This window comes from Callorhinus ursinus, unplaced genomic scaffold (assembly GCF_003265705.2).
Source record: "Callorhinus ursinus isolate GAN/ISIS: 27379988/994484 unplaced genomic scaffold, GSC_fseal_2.0 scaffold5, whole genome shotgun sequence".
Lineage (NCBI taxonomy): Eukaryota > Metazoa > Chordata > Mammalia > Carnivora > Otariidae > Callorhinus > Callorhinus ursinus.
In genome coordinates this window covers 60,118,021-60,131,440 of record NW_027397067.1, presented here as the reverse complement: position 1 = coordinate 60,131,440, position 13,420 = coordinate 60,118,021, and the positions used below count along the sequence as shown (strand labels likewise).

The 13,420-nt window shown below is 39.8% G+C and overlaps 1 long non-coding RNA gene across 2 annotated transcripts in view; it reads left to right on the top strand.

Moving 5' to 3' along the window:
* LOC141372757 (uncharacterized) overlaps positions 1-13,420 on the top strand; it is a 191,407-nt gene that overhangs the window by 157,649 nt on the left and 20,338 nt on the right. The window contains exons 1-2 of one of the 2 annotated variants that reach the window (XR_012378157.1): positions 509-625; positions 1,684-1,804. This is a non-coding gene — a long non-coding RNA (uncharacterized lncRNA). Of the gene's footprint in view, positions 1-508; positions 626-1,683; positions 1,805-13,420 lie in introns of those variants that run through there. The other variant, XR_012378158.1, reaches the window with a different exon arrangement.

Below are 13,420 nucleotides of genomic sequence, written 5' to 3'. Positions count from 1 at the left end.
GAAATCATTATTTCTGTTTTACTGATCTGGAAATCAAGCCTCTAGTTCAAGACCATATAACATGTGCCAAAAAGAAGTAGATCTAACAGTGTCATATGTCAGCCACCTGAGTTACTCCGTGTAAATGGACTTTTCCCACACTGATTCTTGACTTGGAATATTTTGGGTCAAGTGGAGGTTAAAAGTGATAACCTCTCAGTTTCCAGAAGCAAAGCTGATATAAGATTTATTCAGTACTTACTGCATTGATCAAAGAGGCTCCCTGCTTTAAAGAAAAAACCTTAAATTTCAACACCAGGCTTATATTCTTCATGGCACCCCCTCCCCATTTATAGCACAATGCCTGATACACAGTCAGCTAGACCGAAGCATGAGTGATCACTAGTATGTAGTGCTACTTTGCTTTCTTCATTTTCCTTTGCAATTAGATCAATCATGTGACTATTCAAGCCAATGGAAAGACTCAGATGGTTTAGAATCTGAAGTGTCTTTTCCATTCTTTCAGTGTGTCAGCCTGATGATGCCAGAATGACCCTGGCACCACAAGATGGCGGAGCCACAAGATGGAAGACACCTGGGTCTCTGAGTCACTGCTTTGAGGAAAGCTTCCAGGAAAGCCCTCCCAGTATGGACATCCACATTGGATTTTGTAGAAGCAAAAAATATCCTTTTATTGTGTTTAGCCACTAAGATTTTGAATTGTTTGTTATAGTAGCAAAACTGTATCACCAATACAGAAGGTACTGAATGACTGAATACTTGGTATGTGAGAGACATTCATGTTTTTCACATTAAAATCACTTGGGAATTTTTTTTTTTTTTTTTAAATCCTGAGTGCCCAGGTTATAGACCAATTTAATCAAAGTATCTATGGGGTAGTATTCAGGCATTGATTTTTTTTTTTTAACTTTTTTGGTGATTCCATTGTACAGCCAAATTTGAAAATCAATGTGTTGTATTAGTGCTACTCTAAAAAGAGTGGTCTGTGGATCTTGTTCGAAAGGCAAATTCTTATATCTCCAGATTTGTGGAATCTGATTTCCTTGGAGTTTGTGTTTTAGCAAGCTCTCTGGGGGGATTCCTGGGAATATTAAAGCTTGAGAAACACTGTGTTAGAACACCCTGCTCTAGTGATTCTCAAAGTATGGTTCTCTGACTATAATCAGAGTTATTTGGAAATGTTTTCTAAAGGTAAATTTCAGACACCAGTCCCAGGCCTACTAAATCCGAATCTTATGATGGAAATGCCTGGATATCTACATCCCTACAGAATTTTCTAGATAATTCTTGGCTCACCAGAATTCATACTTATCAGTTACTGACACTACTGCCCTTCCTTAGAACCACCTGCTTTCTTTCCCACAGTTCCTCTTCATTGACCACCCAGTCTTTCAGAGTTCTGCCCATAAGATCTAGGATGGGAAGGATGATAATTTTCTATTTTTAACCTTATACGTAGTTTCCGCTTGTAGTTGCTTTAAATAGAGAACTCCAGAGCTTTCAACTATTTGTTTACAGATCATTAATTATTAAACGTGGATGCTCTGGAGCAGAGAGCTTTTCAACTTAAATGATAAGAAGTGATGCTGGCCGAAGAAAGCCAAACCTGAAAATGAGGATTCCCTAAAATAAGTCAACATATGGTTCAGTTGATGGAGCTCTGATTTCTACTGATCTTTTCAGGAATCATATCTACTGTGTGAGGAAAGCTGCCTGGGGTACTGATCTAGATGATAAATGGAGAGACGTCGAAAGGGACAAGGGAAGGACTGTGCAGAAGCAAGAGGATGCCTGAAAAAGGACTGTAAGTCATGGAAGTATATTGGGCAAAGCCTGGGTGGGGAGTAGTCTTTAGTTCTGGCTGACGTCGTCACAAGTTTATGAAGAGAGAGATTGCATTATAGACTTCTTGATTAAAGAGAATCAATATCTCATTGTTTCCCAATTTCCTTTCTCTTTCTCTGGCTCTCTCAATACTTGGAGTTAAGTCTTCCGCTGGGTTTTGGAAGGGCATGATTTACATGGCTGCTAGCAGAAGCTGACTGTAAAAGCTACAGACAGCAAGCACAGCCTTTGTACCTGCTGGGTTTTGCCCCTATTTCATATTGCCCTTATTCCCTGAGCTGGAGAGCTAGAAGTGCAAGATGTGAATGGGAAGGTCTCTGGCCTGGCCCTAAGGAAGGCTGCTTTAAGTTTAAAGGAAATACAGTTGGCCTTTGAACAACGTGGGCTTGAACTGTATAGGGCCACTTCCATGTGGGTTTTTTTTTGCGATAAATACAATACCATACCATCAATGTAGTTTTTATTCTGTATGATTTTCTTAACATTCTTTTCTCTACTATATAATACCTGTAACATACAAAATATGTGCTGATTGACTATTCATGTTATGGATAAGATTTCAGATCAACAGTAGGCTATTAGTAGTTAAGTTTTTGGTGAGTCAAAAGTTATATGTGGACTTTCAACTGTGGGAAAGGGGGTTGGTGCCCCTAATCCCCATGTTGTTCAAGGGTCAACAGTTTATGTGCAGGTGCTCCAGGAGGAAGGGCTCTGTGCTTTGCAGGTAGGCAGGAGGAGAGCCTGGGCTAAGGAGAGAGATGGGTAGATCCATTCCTCATTTCTCTGTAAACTGCAGGGCACAGAGGCAGCTCACTAATTCCATTAGAACTCTCCTTCTAAGTGGGAATGAGAGGTGTGAGGAGTGAGAAATCCTGTATATTAGGAACAATCTGGGTATATCCAGACAAAACTGCATGGAGTAGAAGACCATAGTTTACCCTAAACCATAGTTTACATGTTTGGTGGGACAGAGCCCTGGGCCTCAGTCCCACCTGCAGATACCCTAGTCTGCCATACAGAAGCACACTGCACCATGAGTAGGGTAACAGTGAGCTAAAATCCTGACACACACTTGGCCACGGGGCTCTACGTCGTAGGAGGTGACCACAAATCTCGGAAGGTGACTGAAACACAACAGTTTATAATACTCAGGTGGTTAGGTAAAGTCACCATGTTAGAATTTAGAATTTCTAGTCCCTAGGAGGAGAAGTGTGAAGAAGGTAGCATGGTCACTGGAAGCTTGGAATTTGGAGGCAGGTGGACCTAAATTCATACCCTCACTCTATCTGTGGGCAAATTATTTGATTTGTTTGAGCCTCTATTTCCTGCTTCCTGAAATGGTTATAATGCACACATGTGTACGTAATTTGTAAGGTGATTGTGAAACATTAAATGAGGTAATATCTTTAAAAGACCTTAGTAGAGTCCCTGCTGCAAGTTGAATAGACAGTAATCTATATTCTTCTTCATGGTAGTTGTAGTTCTTGGATAGGTAAAAATGGTAGGCAGTGGTATTGAGAAAATATGTCTGGGATACTCTGGTGGTTATAGGAAAAATGACAAAGGCAGAGGCCCAATTTCCCATAACTGATAGACCTACAACACACAAAAGAGACGGAAATTCAGTTACCCTACATAGGCACCCAACCAGGGAAAGGTGGCAGCTAGGGTACTTTGTTGGTGGTCTGTGGCAGTGTGTTTGGGGACACTGTCACATCCTTCTTCAGCGAAGCATTGAGTGCCAGTAGAGCCATCATGAAAAGTGCATAGGGTTTGGACTTAGGTTTAAAGCCAATCTCTATACTCTCCCAGCTGTGTGATAGGTTCAAGTTGCTTAACTTGTAAAAAAAAAAAAGGGGGGGTTGCGTGGTGGGAGATGAAGAGCCTTATCTTTCAGAGCTAGAACAAAGATTAGAGACAGGAGCCTAGCAAGTGCCTGGTAAATGGTTGAAACTCAGAAAGTGGCAGTTGTCATTGAGCGCAGGTGGCACTGAGCCTACACAGAGCACTCAGTTGTTCAAACCTTAGGAAGAGAAGAGATACAGAAGCCTGAGAGGCAAGGAAGGCTGGCTTTGCTACTTAGGAGTAACTACAAATTAGGCATTGTTTTTGCACTTTCCAATGCTTTCCAGGGTTCTCAGTACATGTGGTAAAAATTGTCAATTACTATATAACTCTTCCTTGAATATGCAAACAGCTTGGATTCCACAGGATGGTAAAGGCTACTTGTACTTCTGATCATGCTTCCCTGTGCTTTCCACTGTGTACGTAGCTTCAAGGCCATTCTTCATCTGCACTGCCTCCCAAGTTCAGTTCCCAGTATATCCTATTAAGGGCACTCTACTAAAGAGCACTTTTCTTTTCTTTCTTTTTTTTTTTCCCCCCAGCTGACACAGGGACTTAACAGATTAATTCATTAGTCCTTAATATCTTCTCCTTCTAAGGCCTGGTTCAAGTCAGTGCTCTTAGATTAGCACTATCTTTTCCAGTACTGTGCTGAGCTGTTTTGCATCTCAGTTCTGCTCACATCTGTTCCAGGGAGGGAGGTGAAAAGATTAAAGGAAAAAAAAGAAAAGACTTGTAAAGTTTGCAAGATCACATCATCTAGTGATAAACCTCTTCAAACGTGCCATGTTTTCTGACTGGGCAAATAGAAATGATCAATTTCCCACACAAGCAATTTATTTAAGAAGGGAAATATATATATGTATGCCTATAAATGCCACTGCTGGTGGGTGCTAAAGAATATGGTTGGGGCGCCTGGGTGGCTCAGTTGGTTAAGCGACTGCCTTCGGCTCAGGTCATGATCCTGGAGTCCTGGGATCGAGTCCCACATCGGGCTTCCTGCTCAGCAGGGAGTCTGCTTCTCCCTCTGACCCTCTTCCCTCTCGTGCTTTCTATCTCTCATTCTCTCTCTCTCTGTGAAATAAATAAATAAAATCCTAAAAAAAAAGAATATGGTTTATTTCAGCAATAGGTTCTTAAAACTTAGTAGTTTTACAGAATTATTGGTGCGGTAAACCCCATGGGTTTGTTACAGCATTAACTGCCCACTGTTTACTTCAAGCTGTTAATCAATACACCAGCCATTAGTTGCTGGCAACTTACAGTATTTTGAGGATTATTACTAATGTTTTTAGTTACAATTTCTTTCTTGCTTTTTTTTTCCTTATTTTTTGGCTGTATTTAGCAGAGAGGTGGGAGTCTGTAGCTGATCAGATGTGCTCTCGCATGCAGAGTGCCACTGGGATTTAACAGGCGAGAGAAGATTTACCTAGAGAAAATATTTCTTTAAATCAACCAGCCAGAAAAATAATATCCTTAATATTGAAGAAGGAAAAATGAAATGTGAGTGTCTCATATGGTAGCTCTGCTTCATACATATGTTTTCTTCCTGGGTGCCTAGTTTGTAAATGCCACTGAGAATGGCAAATGGATGATAAAACCGGCCTTCCACGAATCTCTGATTCTCCATAGTTCAATTTGAAGGCATGCCATTTCTAGGAAGTATTCCCCAAAGATGTGATCCTCTGAACCATGGAAGTTTTTCTTGTTTTAATGGTTGCGTTTTTTTTTTTTTTTTTATATGTGAATATTTGGCTCTGTTTCTTTCCATGCACTTTGGCATGGTCTCCATTAGAATAACATGTAGTTGATGCTTAGCTTGGGGTCATGATGACTATCAAACTGCAAATCAACAGGGCAAGAAAAAAGGCTTTGCATCTGCTGCTTGCCAGAGAAGAGCGCCCGATCCTGGAATTCACAGCTGAGGGCAGCGAGTGTGAGGGCTGTTTCTAGTTGTGGGGAAATTTCTCCTTGAAGAAACCTTTGGTTTGTACACATGTGCTAGATCCGTGCAGTGGTGTTCTCTCTCTAGATCTAGTGGGTGATTAAGTACAGTTCTAGTTGCAGTGTATTCCTTGCCTCCTCTGCCTCTTTCTTTCAAAGCTAAAGTCACGATCGCTTAAGTGGAGGAAGTGCCACAGGACAATTCATTTCTTGCCATACTGGAGACTGAAGTGCTCCCTCTTTGACTAATAATAACATTAAGCAGTTGGTTTGGAAATGGCCCACTTGATATTTCTTGATATTGATGGCCTCCACTTCAAGTGTGATTTAGGGAGCTACTGTAGTTAAAAAAAACCACACAACTCTATCATGCATTTGTGGACCCCAAAATTGAAACTAAAGATGGCCAAAATGATTGTTTTTATTGTTTTCTAAGTTGACCTGTCTTTCTTCTTCATTTTTAGGTTCAGTGGCCCCAGAATAGCTATACTTAAGTTCTTTTAGAATACAAATTTTCATTTGTCTTAGTTGACCATTTAACTAAAAATATTAAATAAATATTAATAATAAAGTAATGATGAATAAGTCTTAAAAGGCAAAACTAAATTGCTGCTAGAACATCCCCCCCCCCCCGGCTTTCCAATTTAGAGTTAATTTTGCCAATGGGAGATAAGATTAATAATAAAGGATGGATGCCAGGCACTTGAGGAACCTACAAAAACATGAAAAATAATGCTTATGAAAGTACAGGACATCCACAGCTGGGAGGGCAAAAGAATGGTAGAGGGAAGTGAAAATCAGTGTCTAATATCTTCAGTTTAGAGACTTAATACATTCTGAAGCCAATGCTTCAATGTTCTTCCCAAGGGATGTGGACCCAATGTCAGAGGCCTAAAGGAAATGGCAGATTGTCAAGGAGGGGGTCAAGAGTTCTCAGAGCCGAGTTTCTCTGTGTTGCCAAAGTTTGTTTCTTCAAGAGATCACCGACCCACTACACTTTTTGCAACCTTTGGCGTGCTATGTCTCAGTTTCTCCATCTGTAAAAAGGATATATTTGACATCACATGGACTCTTTGGGGGTGCTGAGTATGTTAACTAGATAGCTACAATCTATTATATGATCTTAGTTTCATGAATTAATTAGGAGCTGCCTAGTATTCACGTCATTCAATCCTAAAGACCAAGGCTGAGTTTCAGCCTTTCCAACCGTCACCTTACCCTGTTATCATCCTTGAGTTCTTCTTTCCTTTCTCCTTTCCTTTCTGCATGTGTTTCCTTACAATGGTGGCATCATCCTTAACTGTCTCTTGGGAGTCCCGTAGATGGTATGTCCATGTAGCATCTCCTTTATCTTTTTCTGTTTTTGTTAACTGGTTAATCTGACTCTATATTTAATTACACTTATATTTTGGACTCTGATGATCTGAGATAAACTTAGGTACATCCTCTTTAAATCAACCAGAGATATGACTAAAGTTGGCTGAGATCTTCAGCCTTTCAAAAGAGTTCTAAATGCATTCGAATAACTCTGCCAAAAAATGTGTTGTTAATTATCTATTCTGAGTATGTGAGGTTTACTTTCTCATGCAAATTTAAACAATAAGCAGACGTACAAAGTAGGTGTGTACACTGGAAGAGTATTTTCATTTAAAAGTCTATTTTGATCATTACCCATAATAGTTAATAGTAAGGACAACTTAAGGGAAGGTTTGGAAAAAATTTTTTAATCTTTCCTTAACCACACATACCACTGACTGATACGTTTGGTTGTGCTGCAGCCTGCTTTATTGTTTAGATTCTTCTATTTTCACCTTTATTTATTTTTAATATCTAATCCTCTCTTCCTACTTGTTCAGTTTCAATCAAGGATTTTCTTTTTCTTGAAATAGTCTTCCAAACAGGAAAAGTCCTTTGACTTGATGAGCAAGAAATTAAAACAGTGCACTGAAATTAAATGTCCACTCTCAAATTTGAGTTTAATTAAATTTTCTTACTTACTCTTGGTTGACTCTGTTTTGGGTCTCCCACATGGAATTCTTATCAGTAAGATTATTTTTCCTTTTCTCCAGGGCCTGTGTTTTCACCTGTCTTGTGTGTGTGGAAGTGCTGTTGTTTCCTCTGCATCCATAGTATTTTATTTTCTTTGCTTGTGTTTCCCTCCGGCACCCTTCACTTTATCCCTCATAGTAGATAAATCAACTTTTTACTCTATTTTCTATCAAGACCCTGCCAATGTTTTTTATTTCTACTCCTACCTGTGGCATGTATAATTTGACTGCTTGACATTTTTCCTTCTATCTCAAGTGGATTATACATATAAATGAAAGTCTGGATTTGAGTTTTCTTTTTTCATTAGAAAACACATAAGCTTTATAAAAATTCTAGTATGTTTTAAATGTGCTTTCCAGCACTGTTAGAAATGAGCTTCTTTCAGCCTGTTCAGATTAATTAATTTTTCACTGACTCCTTGTTTCAGACTGACTTTGCTTTTAATAAAAGCATCAAATGAAACTAGAAATACAAACCAACTATATTCTGTAAGGGAAACAACAGAATCATTAAAAAAACAGTCATCAAGATGTCAGTTAGATATGTTTGGGGAGATTGGGAGCAAGTAGTAATAGTTTCCCTTATCCTGTAAAAAAGCTCAACCCCCCCAAAAAATCTTCTAACATGAAAAAATATTTTGAAAATGAATTTTAACAGGAAGTTACTGGAAATTGAGCATTCAAAACTAATTGAAAGGACATGGGTGGCTCAGTTGGTTAAGCATTCGCCTCTTGATTTTGACTCAGGTCATGATCTCAAGGTTGTGAGATCAAGCCCTGTGTCAGGCTCTGTGCTCAGTGTGGAGCCTGCTGATGATTCTCTCCTCTTTCTCTCCCTCTGCCCCTCACCCGGCTCTCTCTCTCTCTTTCTCAAAAAACAAACAAAACAAAACAAAACTAATTGAAAAGCTCAACAGTAGATTAGTTAGGTCTTTCCTTCCAAATATATAAATTCTGTTTTGGAATAATTTGTTTGCTACTCTTGGATTTTGAATCTGTTGAGTGTGGACAAAGCGAATCCCTACTGTAGAGATTCAGTTGTCCGTGTTTTTAATATGCCAATAACATGAAACCGTAAGACTATCCGTAGAATCAGGGAAACATAAAGAACAGATGACCAAGTTATAAATGGTACACTATAAATATAGTCATATTCCTCTGAATGCTTTGAGGAATATTCTTTCAATTTTATAAACTGGCCCATTATAACTTGTTTTAGGATCCTCATAAGATTGAGAACAATGGTGAACTAAAATCAACATTTAATCAGAGCAAGCAGATATTCATCTCAATTAGGCTGCTTATCCAAATGGGACTCATTCCAAGTCTTTCAAAACAATTCATGATAGAAGTTACGAGTATCTCAAGATAAACTAATCTCCAGACCGACTCCTTTGTAGTCTTCTACATTTCAGAAAATGCCACCTCGGCTCCTTAGTTGTTCCTGCCAAAATTCTTGATGTTAATCCGGGACTCCACTCTTCCTCTTGCACCCCATATTCAATCTATTACCAAATCCTTTTTTTCTCTATCACAAACTATATTTGGCATCTTTATGTTTCACAACTTTCCTCACTACTTGGGAATTTTAGGCCACACCATCATCATTGTTTCCTTGGATATTTGCGACAGCTTCTTTACTGCTATGCCAACTTCTACACTTGCCCCCTTATTCTCAAACCAGAAATCAGAACACTGTGGCTAAAAATAATTCAGGTTATGTCTTTCTTCAGCTCAAATCATTAAAAGTGTTTCCCATCTTACTTAGAGTAAAAGTCAAAGTGGCCCTCACTGCCTCTTCTACCACTGCCTCTTTGATCTGTTTCCTGTGACTCTCTTTCCTCATTCCCTCCATTCCATTCACTCTGGCCTTCTTGTTATTCCTTTAAAATGCCCAGCATGCTCTGCTTCAGGACCCATGCCATTGCTGTTCTGTTGGTAATACACTGCCATGGTTGAAAAAATTAAAAACCCTGTTCTTTAGATTTCAAATTGAGAAATGGCTACCAGTTCTGTCAGTTAGCTGTAACAGTGTAACAAACTACCCCAAAACTCATTGGCTGAAGATATCAAGCATTTATTACTATGGTTCACAGCTCTGTGGGTCAGCTGGGTATCAACTAATTCAGGCTAATCTAGGCTGGGCGTGCAATTTATCTGCAGGTTGGGTGTAGTCTCTGCTTTAGACTGGGCTTATCTGGGTCAATTCTAGCCCTGGCTAGTCCTTCTCACACTGATGGCAAACATGTAAGAAGGCAAGTAGGGGTATTTTGTAAGACTATGTAAGTATTTGCTGTTAGCTCTTGGTATCCTCTTAGAGTAATGTTCTTTGGATTATTAGTAGATCTCATTTGGAAGAATGGCTCATTGAGAAAAATTAGCAAAACGGCAGCAAGCTGGGGCCTAAGTGAATGGTGGCCACTGATGCTTTTTCTTGTTGAATGACCAAAGCACTTTAAGAGGTTCTTTTCTCATCTGTGCTGCACTGAACTACCATTGGATATTTTTAAACCTTGAGCAAAAATTTTTATACAGAACAGCTTAGTGCTGTGATAATGCAAAAGTTTTAAGGAATGAAAGAAAAGTTGGTCTACAAAATGTGTGCTATGGTACAGAAAAGAGGATGGCAAAGAAAGGACTCAAAACAGAGAGGGGAGATTAGTTAGATAGGGAGCAAAGTTTGGAATGAAACCTTAGAGAAATGTAAGCTGTCAGCTTTGTTTTTATACCTCCCTGGAATTCTCATAAATTTTAGAGATTACATTGGCCCTCTTGTCATATGAGTGGTGGGAGCCCTAGTCATGTTTTTGGGTGTCAAAGGAAGAGCTAATCCCAGAAGCTGCAGGGATTGGGGACTTCATATACAGCTTTAAAACATTGCCTCTTTTCAGAGATGAGATCGGAAAATTCCATGACTCTCCTAGGATCATATTTTTTACTGATAACTTACTGTTCTTGTCCAACTTGGGGGAGGGTTTCTATTCAAATAAAACCTTTTTCTTAATATAACTATCCATATCTTTTCCTTGTTTGGTCTCTGGTTTTATTACTTGTATGATATTCATTTTTTGGCCTACATATCTTGAATTTAATGATGCATTTAATGAAGGGCCCGGTAATTCCTAGTGCTAGCAGTTTATTTATATTCATTTATAGTTGCTGCAGTTGTCCATTTAAGGTTGCTATTGACCCTGGATAAGGACACGCCACTGAATTCTCTGGGTTCGGAACATACTCCTTCCTGTCCCAAATGGAGAGCAGCAACTTTAGCTCCTCATGGTAACTAGGGCCAATCACCTTGCCTGCGTGGTAGCTCTTTATTTATCATCTTGTCTACCTACATGATGAGCCCAAAATGACCAGAGGGTACTCATAGCATCAGGTTAAGTGAAACCCCTGCTTTGTTCTCTGTTGAAAGGATTTCCCCCTGGGAATTTGGACTTCTAATGAATAGAACCTATAGAACCAGTAGAGCCCACAGAATCCAATATAACTATTCTGCAAATGAAGCCCCGGCAGTGATGGTGAGCAGAAACAATCCCACTTCCATTCTTTGGTTCTCATGCCCATGCTTTATTGCTCCTAGAATGCAGCACCATGTGTGGCCTGATTGGTTCCTATACCGCATCCTACAGGATAGTTTCCCAAACTCACAGGTTGTGTGGCTTTTGAGCTGAACTTTTTATAGGTTGTTTATCTTACTATTAAGTTGCCTTCTTGCTGGATATTGTGCTAAACTGTAAGCATGACCTGGGCCCCTTGCTCTTATAAGAAAACCTGAGTTGGCAAACCAAGTATTCCATAAGCCCTCAAGTGGTCATGTTGCGAGAGGCACTTTGCAGTGTAGGTAAACTTACAAACAGAATACATATAAATTCTAATAAGTATGATTGCCGTCCCTTCTAGAGTGGAATGAGTCTGATATAATCAACATTCTACCAACTGTCTAGCTAATCTCCTTAAGGGATGCTGCCATAACGAATGTGCAGCTGTTGATCTCTTGAACATTTATCAACAGCGGTACCTAAGTTTGTTTTGGTACAGATTGTTGGGTCCAGATATAGTCTCCATTCTTGCCACCAGGAATATTCTGTTCATGGACTGGTCGCATTAATATTTGAGTAGAAGCAGAGAGAGGTCCTCTGACTTCCACAGGTGTTCTGGTTATTGAGTGTTCCTTTATAGTGGGCATTCTATAGTGGTCACTGTCAGAAGACAAAAATATCCTCATTCTTTGTGCCTTTTAATATAGGTTCATCCACATGCTTTTCCCCCAAATTTCCTTTCCTTACAAATGATCAAATCTTATTCTTTCCAGGTGCCTTACAAATTAGCTAAGTGATTTGTCATCGCCCCAAATTCATACATACCTGAACATGTTAAGCCACTATTACTGTCATAGAAGGGGACTACTTGCAACTCTGCTAACTGAAAGGATTTCTCATCATTACTTTCTTCCAGGGCCACCCTAAAGGTTGTTGTAGTGCACTGACAGTCTGATTTAGTTCAGCATAAATACATTGTGATCCAGGCCTGAGTTTTTGTTCTTCCTGGGTTAGCTAGTTTTAGGGAATCACCCATGAAGCTATGGGTTTAAGTTAAGGGATGGGTTTCAGTGGAATGCCTGTAGGTGTTGTGGGAGTCTAGGCTATCTGGTTATGCTTGCTTAATTATACAACTTACTTATGCTTTCTGGATCTGCTCATGTCCTATTCCATCATACAATGGACTGCTGCTGTGCCCACCTGAACTTAAGACTCATTAGATTTGATGATACCCAGTTCGTGATAGCAACTCCAGTTAACACTGTCACATAGTAGTTAAAGGTCAGGTACTCAGTCCCCACTAGGGCCTAGAAAGATTCCAGGAACTGCTTTTAAAATGGCAAGCAGCTCCCTACTGCTGATGGCATGGCCTTGTGGCAGAACCCTTGGTGTCTGTATGACATTTGCTTTGGGGCTTGTCAGAGATTCTGTACAGCATCCCACCCTGCTATATATACCTCTAGCCCATCAGTTTTCTGGGTCAAATGTCTTCAGTGGCAAGATAGTTTCCATGATAGCTTGGACCTGTTGTACAGACCTCTCTTGCACTTGGTCATGTTCAGCCCTGAAAGCTTTTTGAGTTACCTGATAAGTCACTTTTTTCTTGGTTTTTCATATCATTATAGCTCCACTCCAGAGGTCAGGGAACCATCCTGAGGATTCTGCCAGGTGTTAAGGATATTCATTCCAATTTTGTATCCAGGGACCAGGAAGATAAATTTAGTTTCAATGACTCATTCCATTCTGATGCTAATGCTACCATGTAAGCCAGTGTTTTACCTTCTACACCTCTTCATTGGTGAACATCTTATAGTATTGATCCTACAGCATGCTACAGTTTACTATCAAAGAGGCTCTATTGCTATCTGACCAGGGAGTGAAGTCTCATTTCTTCCTTTGATGCCCAATTTCTGAATTCTATTCTGATGTGTAATTTTCCTCATAACAATGATTTTAGCCTAAATTATCCAAAAAGCATAGCCAGAGAAAAGGTTTGTATGCAACTGTTTTTTTGGGGGGAAGGGATCCCTCAGAATGGAGTTGGTGAATGGGTAGATTGATGTGGGGAAGGAAGGAAAGGAGGGAGGGAGGGAGGGAGGGAGGGAGGGAGGAAGGGAGGAAGGGAGGAAAGAAGGAAGGAAGGAAGGAAGGAAGGAAGGAAGGAAGGAAGGAAGGAAGGAAGGAAGGAAGGAA